The following is a 13,397-nucleotide window of genomic DNA, read 5'->3' as shown; positions in this document are numbered from 1 at the left end:
GGCCCAGGGCATGATCCCAGGGTCCTGGGATCAAGCCCCACATCCAGCTCCCTGCTCCACTGGGAGCCTGCTTCTTCTCCTCCCACTCCCCCGCTTGTGTTCCCTCTCTCGCTGGCTGTCTCTCTCTGTCAAATAAATAAATAAAATCTTTTTAAAAAAATTACCATTTAGTTCTTCTTTAAATCTTCTATTTCTTTGATAAGAATTTCTATTTCATTGTTAAGACTTCCTGTTTTTTTCACTTATTTCAACTGTGTAACAGCTCATCAAAGCATGTTTATGATAAATGCTTTAAAAATCTTTCTCAGATAACTCTAAGATTTTTGTCATATTGATATTGATACTGAATTTTTTTCCATTGAAAATTGAGATTTTCAAATGGAAATTGGACATTTTCAGTATTATGTTATGAGATGCTGGATACTCTTTAAACCCTCAATTTTTAGCTGACACTGCCCCAAAGGAAAAATGTGGAATACTACCATCTCATTACTTCAAAGTAAGGGTAGAAATCCAGGTTCTCCACTTGACATCCACTGACTCTCAAGGGCAGGAAGGCCTCCTTGATACTGCTGGCAGGGTGGGAGTTCTAGTTCCCCACTAGGCCTCCACTAATACTATCATGGCTGGGAGGAACAGGAGTGCTTCCACTGACACCATGGGTTAGTAAGGGGTGGAATCATTACAACTGGACATTGATGAAAGTCCTGAATCACCACTAAGCTTCCTCTGACACCACCACAGTGGGAAGGAGGAGACCCATCTCATTAATACTAGATAAGAGCCTAGGCTCCCCACATTGTTTCCACAGAAGGAAGACGGAAGTAGGGATCCACCACATGGAGCCTGGTAGAAAAACCAGGGAGGCTGGGACGTTTCATTACAGCCTTGCAAGGGTTTCATACTCAGCCTTTGCCGGAAAAGTTGGGAGTTAGACTAATCTTTTCTGTGGTGTTTGGCTGAAGTATAGCGGTTATTGTCAGAAAATTATGTCTTCCTAGGCTGTCTCTTTCCTAGGGTTTGGCTAGAAAGATGAAACTTCTGTTGTATGCTCATTGACATTTCCAGGCTTCTGGTTCTTTCAGCTCCAAGAGTAGGCTATTTGAGGCAAAAAGAAAACTAAAGAAACTCATCACAACATCACAGTGTTATTGTTTGGGTCCTGAGAACCCTAATAGATCTGTCTTTTTCTCTCTATTTTTCAGGGTCTTTTTGTTTGTTTCATATGTAAAGTTTTTAGATATGCTTAGCAGGGGGAGTACTATTCTTCCTGGAAGTAAAGGTTTCTCAATTCCATATAATTTTATTTTATCATGAAATGCTATTCATCTTTTCATTTTCTTCCTACCATTAAAAAGTGTAAAACCCTTCTTAGCAGGTAGGCCATAGAGATATTGGTGGCAAACTATATTTGGTTCGTGTTCCATCATTGCCAACTTCTTTTTTTTTTTTTTTAAAGATTTTATTTATTTATTCTACAGAGATAGAGATAGAGACAGCCAGAGAGAGAGGGAACACAAGCAGGGGGAGTGGGAGAGGAAGAAGCAGGCTCATGGCGGAGGAGCCTGATATGGGGCTCGATCCCATAACGCCGGGATCACGCCCTGAGCTGAAGGCAGACACTTAACCGCTGTGCCACCCAGGCGCCCCAATCATTGCCAACTTCTAAAATAGATCAAGATTTTAGAACTATGACTCTTGGGGCGCCTGGGTGGCTCAGTCGTTAAGCGTCTGCCTTCAGCTCAGGGCATGATCCCAGGGTCCTGGGATCTAGCCCTGCATCGAGCCCCGCATCGAGCCCCGCATCGGGCTCCCTGCTCTGCTGGAAGCCTGCTTCTTCGAACTCTCCCATTCCCCCTGCTTGTGTTCCCTCTCTCATTGGCTGTGTCTCTCTCTGTCAAATAAATAAATAAAATCTTTAGAAAAAAAAAAAGAACTATGACTCTTTTTGCTGTGTAGACACAAAAGTCTGCCCATAAAAAGGATGAGCTAGACAAATGAAAAGAAAAATAGATTTTCTCTTTTCTAATGACGGGGAACTTGGGAAAAAGAGAAAATAATGGTTGGGAGAAGGCATGAGGAGGACTGGATTAAAATTATTAAAGATCCTAAGGATCACAAGAGACTTCATGGTCTCGTGGATGTAATTCCAAATAAAAACAACACTAAATCATAAAATAAGATCAAGTAATTCCACCAAAATCTTGATTTTTCTAATTATGACTACTTTTATTATGAAATAAACATATGACTTCAAATAAAATTTTGAATGATTTTCCCCCTTTGGTTTTGCTCTAATATCTAATCTGCTTGTCGAGTAATCCAAGTTGACAAATTAGATACATAAATTCAGTAATTTCCCTTTATATACAGACATTAATTGTATTAAGGAGGTAGCAAAACACATCCATGCATGTGATAGTCCAGACTGTAAAATATGTAAAACAAAGACATAGCTAGGAAAAATAGCTTGAAAGTAGCTAATAGTAATAACACAAAAATGATAAGAAGATTAAATAATTGAGAAGCTGAAAATTATCCAACAAAGTAAAAGTTTCAAGAACTATCTTGGCTTTACAAGAGAAATTCAGACAGAGTCTTACAATGTGAAAGTGACACAGCTGCAAAATATTTCCAGTGAGGGCTGGGCAGGGGGTGGGGTAGGGGAAGACAATGTTGAACTCATATGGCAAATGAATGCACTGCCACATCCTAATTGTTCAGCTGAGCCAGCCTGAAAATTCATGCAAAGTGCAGAGTTAGTATACATAATTTTATTCTAAAGCTTTCTTCCTTGAATTGCTATTAAATTTTAAATAAACTGAGACATGAGCATTTACTAAAGTCATTATGATTCCATTACCCATAGCATGGAGATCTGTACCCATCAAGCCAGAAGCTCTTTGCACTGAATTCTGTTCAAAGTTTCTCTTCTGACTTTTTATTTATTTAGTTTGCAGATCTTCAGTAAGAAACACCCAGTGTCATCTGAAAGGACACATATTGCAAGAAACTAATTTCCTCCCTTACTGGAGCTATGTGATGTGTGACTTCCCATTGAGTACAACTGCCAACAAGGCACAGGTGTGCACTGCATGAGGAGGTGAAAATGTGATTATAGGAAGAGAGATGTTATGATTTTGTCCCTGTATCCATAATGTAATCAGCCTCAAATGAGTGCCTGCTTTTCTTTCTCATAGTAAACACCAAGCCTGGGAAGTAAGAAAACCAAAAACTCTGCCATATCCAGATTCAAATTCATACTGTAATTGACTTTAGAAATAAGAAAAGCAGTTTTATCTGCCTTCATTGATTCTTTGGCTTACTACAAAAAACATCCTAGAAATCCTTTTGTTTCTAATACTTTTTCATGCTATACTAGTTGAATAAGTAAAACCCAACACTAAATGTGTTGTCCTTTTTCTTAAATTTAATTAATCAACCATTTCATACTTCATTCTTTAAAAGGTAATTTTTAAAAAGGAATAACATCCTTCTATTTTCAGTGACAAAAATGTTTTAATTGGAAATGCTTATAAATTTAACTCAATAAAAGGCAAATTAAACTTCCATAAATTGAGTAAGGCAAGGCACCAAATATTATTAAATCAGGGTCAAATATTATTAATTCAACCAATTCAAATATAATTTAACTCAGATGGGTACAAATAAATTATGTACAAGGTTATTCAATATAAGATTGTTTAAACTAGAATAAGTTTGAGAAAAAACTAAATATCCATTAATAGGGGACTAGTTAAATAAACTGTGGTATATCTATATATTGCATCCATAGTAAAAGGATAACCTACAGCTTTATGTACTAATATGAAATAATGATATCTAACATGTATGATTATAATATTCAACTATTTCATTTTAAAAAGATAAATAAGGATGTGTGTGTATTTATGTACTTCTATTTATACATACAATATTTTCATAAGGATATAAATGAAGGGATAACTTTGGTTGCCTACATGAAGAAAAATCAGTTGGCTGAGAAACATTGGTTTTAGGGAAAATTTTACTATCATTTTACAGTTTTTGAATGTTTGAGCCATGTAAATGATTACCTATTCAAAAACATTAAATTTTAAAATTTTAGAAATATTGCATTACTAGTATATTAAAATATGATAAATGCAATCAATAACTATATTGTACTCCATAGATAGATTATCACTAATTTGGGGATGAATGCATAATGCATCATACTTGTATCAAACCAATTAAAATCTCATGAGATAAACATGATCAAGTTCAGTTAACCCAGATGAGACCCTAACAGTGAAGTCTACTCAACAGAACTGATTTTACTTGTGGGAAAAATAGGCAGATAAAAATGCCTTATGATGTGGGAGATGCAATATATATCAACATGACCAAATTCACCTCCTCTGTTAGGTTGCACTTTCTGAAATTCCCCCTATTGATAAGATGGAGGAAAACCTATTTGGGGAGAAGTTTACAACATACTCACTAGTTTACACATTAACAAAAATTAGATCATATAAATTAACACAATCTAATATAGCTACACTCAGGGAATCAAAGAAACGTAATACAGAAAGTTTTATTCTTGCAGAAAGGAAACTCTTGGAACCTTTTAGAGTCTTTGCCAGATCTACTGGATACAAGAAATAAACACCCCTAGTATCTGGTTACTAAATTGTTAAACATTCAAAAGGAATGGTTTAAATAGAGGTTAGGAGCCTTAAAGAAAACTAGGTTTAATTTTAAATTTTGAATGAGACTAGCCTGGCACAGTAAAATTAGAAGCTTTATTAAATATAGTAGAGTGGTCACTATGTTGTACACTTGAAACTAATGTAACATTGTGTGTCAACCATACCCAATTTTTTAAAAAAGTTTTAAATATATAGTCAAGTGCCCATTTACATCAAGGAATTAAGAAATTCAAAGTAATCTCTGATTACAAATCTGTCTGAATAGTTGTTTGTATTATTAAAGATATTATCCTACAAATGCCTTACTTCTTAGAAAACATTTCTTAAATTGGTATCAAAAGAAGCTAAATTAAAAAAATTAATAATGGTAAGGACAAATAGTAATTAGAATCCCTATGCAGCAATTAAAATGATAAATATATTCATAGGATGAGACTAACATTAGTTACCATATTTATATTTAAATCATTCCTGAGTATACTCCCCTTCCAGATATTTTCTTTTCCAGTAGAGCTTGTTGGAATAGGAAGCAGACCCCAAAGTACTTTAAGTCGGAATTTTACAACTACTCCTAAGTGAATACGTTAAGGCTGAGGGAGGGATGCCAGTTTTAGATGGCAACACGTGTATTTTTTTTTAAGTGTCAGTAAGAAAGTAATAAAAAGGAGCTGGTTTAGGCGAAACTATTCCAAATGGTTAGTCAAAAAAAAAAAAAAGTGATTGCAGGTGCAACTAAAACCTTAATGCTGGAAATATTTCTTAAATTTAATCTGGTCCTTAGGTATTTTGAAAATGCATCTTTTTTCTCAGACACAAAGAAAAAAAAAAGGGCCCAGAGAGAAAAATTAGGTCATGAAATCAATAGTAAACACAGATCTATTTATATGAATATGAGAAAAGTTAATAAATATTATCAAAGTTACAAAAAGTTCAGTAATTAGAAATACTACTTCTAAATTACACAAGGTTATTTTAAGGTCCCCAAAGTATAGGGATTTCTCTCCTATGCCAAAGTAGTTACTATAAAAATCAAACAAATAAATTTTTCTCAAGAAAGATGGTATTAAACACATTGCTCAGAAGTGAAATAAAGCAAATAGCCAGGCTAATCCTGTCTGTACTTTGTAGTGCACAAAACTTTTCCATTCTGAAGTGAGCAAATACAAAGCAAGATAAAAATTGAAAAAGATACTAAAAAATAATTAAAAGTACAAAGAAATAACACTGGTCCATCACAAGAGAAAAGTGCAATCTTTTTCCACATTTCAATTTTAGTTAAAAATATATATAAATATATATATTAAGAGAGAGTAAATGAAGTACCAGAGACATAATGCATTCCAGTTCTGGTAACATTTTGTGTATCATAAAATTTTACTCAAAAATTTAAAATGGCCGGGGAGCCTGGGTGGCACAGTGGTTAAGCGTCTGCCTTCGGCTCAGGGCGTGATCCCAGCGTTATGGGATCGAGCCCCACATCAGGCTCCTCGGCTATGAGCCTGCTTCTTCCTCTCCCACTCCCCCTGCTTGTGTTCCCTCTCTCGCTGGCTGTCTCTATCTCTGTCGAATAAATAAAATCTTAAAAAAAAAATTTTAATGGCCTTCATAAAAGTATTATAATAGAGAATAAAAACTATTTTAAGGGCTAAAAATAAAGGTAAATAATAATGAAAATAGAGCCCACTAAGGAAGTGATGAAAGGACAGAAAATGAATCTGTCTCATTTAACATGATCAATAATGGTTTGGAAGAAAGATTATGAAATGGAATGCTCAGTTCATAAATTGGATGGTGTAGCAAATTTCAATAAGGACAGAAAAGCTAGACAAATGGACCTGAGTAAAAAGAAATGTGGACAAGAAATAAAATTAGATTAAGTTTAGGAAAACTGAAGTTAATTTTTTATATATCATCAGAAATGTAAATCATCCGTGGGAAATGTAGGAAAGAAATGTCAAGTTTAACCACCAGAATTAGATAAAAATTTGAAATAATAGCAAGACGTGCCTAATCAGAGTCATGTATAGTTTCAAATTCACAATTGTGAGTTTCTGGAGAATATACTTTGTCAACGGAAAGAATGTATTATTTGTATATTGCTTCCGTTCGTCAAACTAAGGAAGGATTGAAGTAATGAAATACTTTTTTTTTGGTCTGAGGTGTAATAAAATGAATTATATGCTTTGCCCACTTTATAAACCACTATATTAATATTTTTAAATTGCTTTTTATCTCTGGATATACGTATGATGCTTTTGGGGGGGGGGAAGCAGGCAGGAAGAAAGGGAAAGAGGAAGAGAGGAAGAAAAGTTAGAAAACTGAAATGAAAGAACAATATTTATACTCCGAAAATGACCATTTACTCCACTAAATAATTCTTTTTCTCTTCCATTTTACCAAGCACCTCTAGGTAGCACCACAGTGATCAGACAGAAGATCTTCATGTAGAATTGCTATACAAGTTTTCATGACCCAAACAAAATATTAGGATCATCACAAAGTCAAATGAGTAAAATAAAGATAAGAAGAGATAGGACATAGTCGAGTACATTCTGTATGTCAAACAGGTTGTGTACATTATCGAGTTTAATTTCACAATGACATTAACAGACATATTATTTTAAAGTGGTCACATTCCCCAGACTGTATCAAGCACCTTGAAATAGAAAACATATTCAACTCTATCAATGGGCCAGCAGTCAATTGAAATAAAGCAAGAAGAATAAAAAAGAGAAGAAAGCGGAGAAGGAGAAAAAGGAAGAGGAAGCAAAACCACTGTGGTCCTTGCCCCCTGGCTACTGCAAATCCTATTGAAGAATCAAAGAACTAAAGTTTAGAAATATTATATATAAATATAAAGTCTCCCAGATTTTATAAAAGAAGAGATTTTTCAGTGTAAATTCTGACAGGGTAGGTTTCCTGGAGAAGGAAGCCCTCATTATGGATAAGATTTGGATAATAAAATCTGAGAGAGAAGAATTCCAAGAAGGAAGCAGCACAATTTATAGAAGGAAATGATGAGCAGCATAAAGAAAAGATCATCGATTCCAGATACTTTCCAGAACTTCACATCTGCTCATATCCTTAAGTAAACTTTCATTTGTTAACATCTTTTTATACTTCAACCAGCTTAGTTTTCCTTTTTTTTTTTTTTTTTGGTTTATTTACTAGACTTAAAATTCACAGGGGTTTGCAATACTTAACTTTAGAGATGAAATCATGACTCATAATCTAAAATCATTCAAGTGAGGCTGAATGTTCCATTTGACCAATTATTCCTAAACAGCTGACATTTTTTGTTGCATTTTAAATTTCCATCCCTAAATTCACCCTGACTGAGCAATGATCTCTCTTTGGGGTGATAGTTCTTTTTCAAAAGTGGTCATGTTATTTATTTCCACAACAAAAATGTTGCATAGGACCCACCACCAGGAGCTAGTTTCTCCTGGGATTTATGGTGAAAGAACTGCTAAGTTTTCCAAACATTACATTATCAAGGTCATAATTCATTTATATTTGCATCCAAATAGTAGTTACACATTTGAACAATAAAAGTGAATAGCTTAGCTCAGCACCAGGAATAAAGCAAAGGCTATTAGATAGAAACTTCTTACCTATGTTATCTAACATTACTCTCCAAAAGGACAACATCATTCTTAGATAGAAATCAGTTTTTAACCTTCCACTTTTTCTTGTTTCTTTGGAACATAGATAGTATCAATTTATGCAGATCTAAATTATCATAAGGTACCGTCAGTAAAACATGAAACTGTTAAGCTAAAATAATTATAACATTTTTATAAATATCGGGAATGTAATTTGGTCTCTCAGTTTTATATCTTCCTCAAAGACCCATGAATCTCATTGTCAATGAATGTTCCTAATAGCAGAGATGAGACTGTGAATAGGCTCTTAACCCTCAAAATTCAGCCCTTCAGGCATGTAGTCAATCACTCAACTAATATTTACTTAGCGTTTATATCTAGGAACAGGAGAAACAGCAGTAAAAGAAGTCTCTGCCCTAAAGGGGCTCAGATGGAAGGAAACCAACAATAAGTAAATATAATTAGATGTATAGTATGCCAGATGAGAAGAGCTATAGAGGAAAGCAAAGTAACACAACAGGGAATGCTGGAGACAGTGGAGAGAGGGTGTCACTTTATATAGGACAGTCAGTGGGGTGCTAAATGTCCTATTATAGGTACCCCAGGAAAAAGTGAAGCTCACTCTGAATGTAAAGAAATAGTGTGGATACAGAGACAACATATAAATACTAACACCACACCTAGATAATAACGTCACTCCTATGGCATCAAGGAACTCTAAGCTTGTAGCTGTCTCAGCCCAGAGCCCCAGGGACTTAACTCAATAGTGAAGTCTCTGAGTTTCCAAAGAGTTACAATAGTTCAAGTAGACACAGAAGCCATAGTCACACCAGAATAAAGATACCTGGCAATAATGGGAACTTTAGAGAGACAGAAGATGGGTAACTAAATGTGCTCCTGTAAGTGTAACTAGCTATATTACATGAGATCAAAAAAAAAAAAAAAAGAAAAAGAAAAGAAAAGAAAATTCAGAACTTGGGATTGACCTTATGGTCCTGACACAAGAGCTTTTTGGACTTGGCCTCAATATCTCAGAGGAAATGAAGAGATTACATGATCTTTCTACCAATAACAAATTCTCAATGCATAAAGGTATATAATGGGAAGTCCTGGTAGATACAGAGTTATAAGATACCTGAATGAGGGCTTTGGACTCCCAAATTTTTATCATATCCTAGGCCCTGGATCTCTCAGAGAAAGATATGAAACATATACAAATACCAAGTCCTCATGTATCAGCAAATGAATTAAGAAGGTAGAAATTATTAGACAGACTGTAATATGTAAATATAGGTTAAATCACAGAATAACAAAATATAAGCAGGAAGAGAGTAACAAGGCACTTAAGGACTTTTATCCCCAATGGTCAAGAATTACTACGTGAATAACACATAACCTTTGGGAAAATGTTAATATGTCCACATTATACCTCTTCATACCCTCCTATGATCATCTAATCTAGATGCTTTCATTAATATCTTGGGATATGGTTTTAAAGTGATTGCCTATATGCTTTCTCTGCCATAAAAAAAAAAAGGCACAAAAGGAAAAAATTCCCCTTAGCTTATAAAATCAAGGAGGACAATTACTTTGTTTTTCAAAAGACTGCCTTGTATAGTCTAAATTACAAAACATGCTTTATTTTCACAGCATGAAAACAGGTTTTTGTATTCATCAGCATTCTCATATTGACTAAAATTAAACTCTAATCTCTTGCATCAGTAGCTGGTAAACTACTACACAAAATATCAGATATCTGATTAAAAATATACATTGCTTAATAAAGAGTCCTTAAAACTAATTGTCATTATGATATAATGCTTTGATCATATTTCGGTCTTGGTCATAGGTATAAGATTTGGGGATTGCTTAGCTAAATTCTGGACATTGAAGCAGTCATCCATGTCTATTCTTCAGGTCGACTTCCACCAGGGAAAGCAAGCCATTGAATGTCCATGGCAATGCTCCAAACCATGATGAACCGAGGCAATTTCATTTTCGTTGACCATTGCTTCAGGTCATTGTAATTTAATGAGTAGTAATCCTATTTAAAAATATGTTGCAGGCAGCAAGGTGCCTGCTGGGAGAAAGTGGCTACGCATGAACAGATCAATATGCATTGTGTGCTTTCAACCATTCAATAATCGATTCACCCTTGTTATAAGAAAATAAATGTCAAAGTCCCCAAAGTTAATTTCTGAAGAAAGCATTTACAAGGCTATCAGATTATTAAAAGTTTCCATGGGTTATCTTCTGTTTATTTATTTGTTATTGAAATCTCTGTGCTGCATCTCACAATATCCCATTCAAAAACTGTAAAGGAATCCTTAAGTAAACTGCTGCAGGAAGATTGGCTGCATTTTCTTACTATCACCAAAGTGTTAAAGGCTTATTTGGACTAAAGCATTTTACAGACTCATCTCTTTTTCCCCCCTCTAGTCTTACTTTTAAATATACCAGCTGCATTTAATAAGCTATCAAATAAGGCTTTCAGCAGGCTTAACCATAAGATGTCAGATCTTCTGCTTCATGTGTTATTCAGTAATTTTCAATTTCTCAAAATTTGTGCATTAAAAGAAGATAAGGTATTCCTTTAGATTAGTCAGAATTTTCAAAAGTCTTAGTTATATGCCATGGGCTTTCAACATTTCTCTGTTGCCATAGAAATGGGTTTATGAAGGACTGAATCTGTGCAGCATAATCATAAACATTAAATTGGCATATAAAAGCATTCCAGCCTAGCATCTCTACTGTCTATGCTAATGGTTTCGCTGCTTTTATAGCAGTATCTTCCCAGGCTGTAATTCATTCAGGAAGCCCTAAACACTATCTTTCATTGAACTGGAACTCAGAGGAGTCTCTTATACATTGTGTACCATTTTTCTGTTAGCTAGCTGATCCCTCAGCACATTGTATTGCCACAGCAATGAATTCTCCGGATTAGAAATCAAACCAGAAAACTATATACATCAGAGCACCAAAGGCAGTGTATAAGTCTGACTCATTTGACTTCAATTAGGTGGATAATGTGAGTAGTAAACGAGATTCATTTCCTTGGATCCCAAATGCATTGTCATTTAAAATAAATTGATTAGAAGTTCACTTTAGTGAATAAATATATGTGGTCATTCAAGTTATCAAACTTGATTTCCCCAAATCTTTTTCTAAGAAAGTTACTCATAACTTTAAGTTACATGATACTTACGAATGAAGCCGAACATGTTTAGGGCTTCACTTAATTAATAATAAATCCATCTTCCCATTAAACCAGTCCAAAAAAAAATAAAAACTCGAGCTAGTCATCTATGTAGCTTTAGGAAAGTTATATTCTTATACTTGTTCATCTGCTATAAAGTTCAATCAGGATTCCCAACCCTTCTATTTTAATGGCTCAAAACTTTGATTTTAACTCCCTCTAGATCAAGAAAGCAGATGTTCTCTTCTGCTATCTACCTAAACTGAAGTTAATTAAATTCTTTCTTGTAACTAAAACTAGCAAGAATCTAAAATTAACAGCTACTTTAATTCTTCTGTGTGTCATCTTTCATTGTAATCTGCTTTTAGAATAGGCACTGTTCAGCAACTTTTCACTTGGCTATGGAGAACTAGTTTCATTTGAGCTGATGTCAGTGCTGTTACTTTTATTCTTACAAAGGTCAAGTCACTTCCACAATCCTCAAAGGAAACACTAAACTCAACTCATCCTAACCAGGCAAAGAGAATGCACAGGCCATTTGTCAACATAATCAAGTGTGACTGTTTCCCTCACACTTTGGTTGTAAAGCAGGGTCAAGAAAAATAAGACCTTGTGATTATTTGTTGGTTTTGCAACCTAGCATCTATCCCCACTTCTACCATAATGATGCCACTACTCTCATTCTATTTGGATCTGGTGAGACTGAATCTATCCCCACAAATGAAATGCATAACTTATGCTTAGCTACTTAGGATTTTCCACTGCTCAACCACAGGACTAGTTCAGGGAGGGCACAAGATTCACATTAAACCAGTTATGTCAACAGATCTCAAACTAGAAAGCAAGCTCTCTTTCCCCTGAAACTGATTTTGTGATGATAGGAATTTGATGTTCTCACGGGATTAAAGCCAACACAGTGGAAAAACTAGAGCTAAAAGATGGGAGAAAATCAATTCTAATGATAATGTTTCTGCCCATGAAGACAGCTGTATACCAGGACTTTTCAGTAAGGTGAATCTCTTTGCTTCAGCCAGATTGGGTCAGAATTTCTTTCAAAGAAATAGTAGGAATGCATTTGGGCCTCACAGTTGGAAAACACAAAGTTCTTGAACTCTACTCTGGTAAAGATAGAGACATCATCCATCAGATGCAAAACATCACTTTTGACACAAGAGTGAGAAGTAAAGTATCACAATATTCAGTTAATAAAAAGAAAAGGAAAAAAAGATGTCTATCAGAGCAATTTAACTGCTTTCTTAGTTTTCAGTCAATTCCTTTTCCCCCCAGAGTCTAAACACTTTCTAAAATACAAGTTATAAGTAATATAAATTTTATCTAAATACTGAATAAACTTATTTACCATTAACTGTGGGTCCACTAAGTTCTCTGTCTGTGAAAAAGAGTTGATGAGACAAACCCCAGCAGTGAAGGGGATTTTGCATTCAGGCAGGAAATAAGGCAAAGAATAAAACAGAAGACATTCTATTCATGGTTCCTGATTGTTTTAAAATAAAGTTAAATGCAATAAACCAAAGTATAAAAATAGTATTAGAGAATTTTAGAATTAACTAGTAAAGCTGATTCCCCCACATCTTTTGTTCCATTAGCAAGCCCTGATATATAGTTAAGGTTGGGCACAAGTTTTGTTTCACCTAGGCCAATATGATGCTTCTCCTGTGCACTGCTTAGAACATTCAGTTTCTCTTCTAGCCATCTTACATCCAGTGTCATGTTCACTACTCATATTTTTATCAGGACCAAAAGTACCACCAATATTAGTTAAGGTCACAACTTGAATTCATATCAAAATTTCCTTTTAAATGTATAACAAAATGCCACATTAGCATGAATCAAGAAAAGTCACAACTTTCAACCCACGTAAAATACATCTCTTTCAGTACTAGC

Source organism: Ursus arctos, unplaced genomic scaffold, assembly GCF_023065955.2.
Source record: "Ursus arctos isolate Adak ecotype North America unplaced genomic scaffold, UrsArc2.0 scaffold_5, whole genome shotgun sequence".
Classification (NCBI taxonomy): Eukaryota; Metazoa; Chordata; class Mammalia; order Carnivora; family Ursidae; genus Ursus; species Ursus arctos.
Note: the sequence above shows the minus strand (reverse complement) of the source record.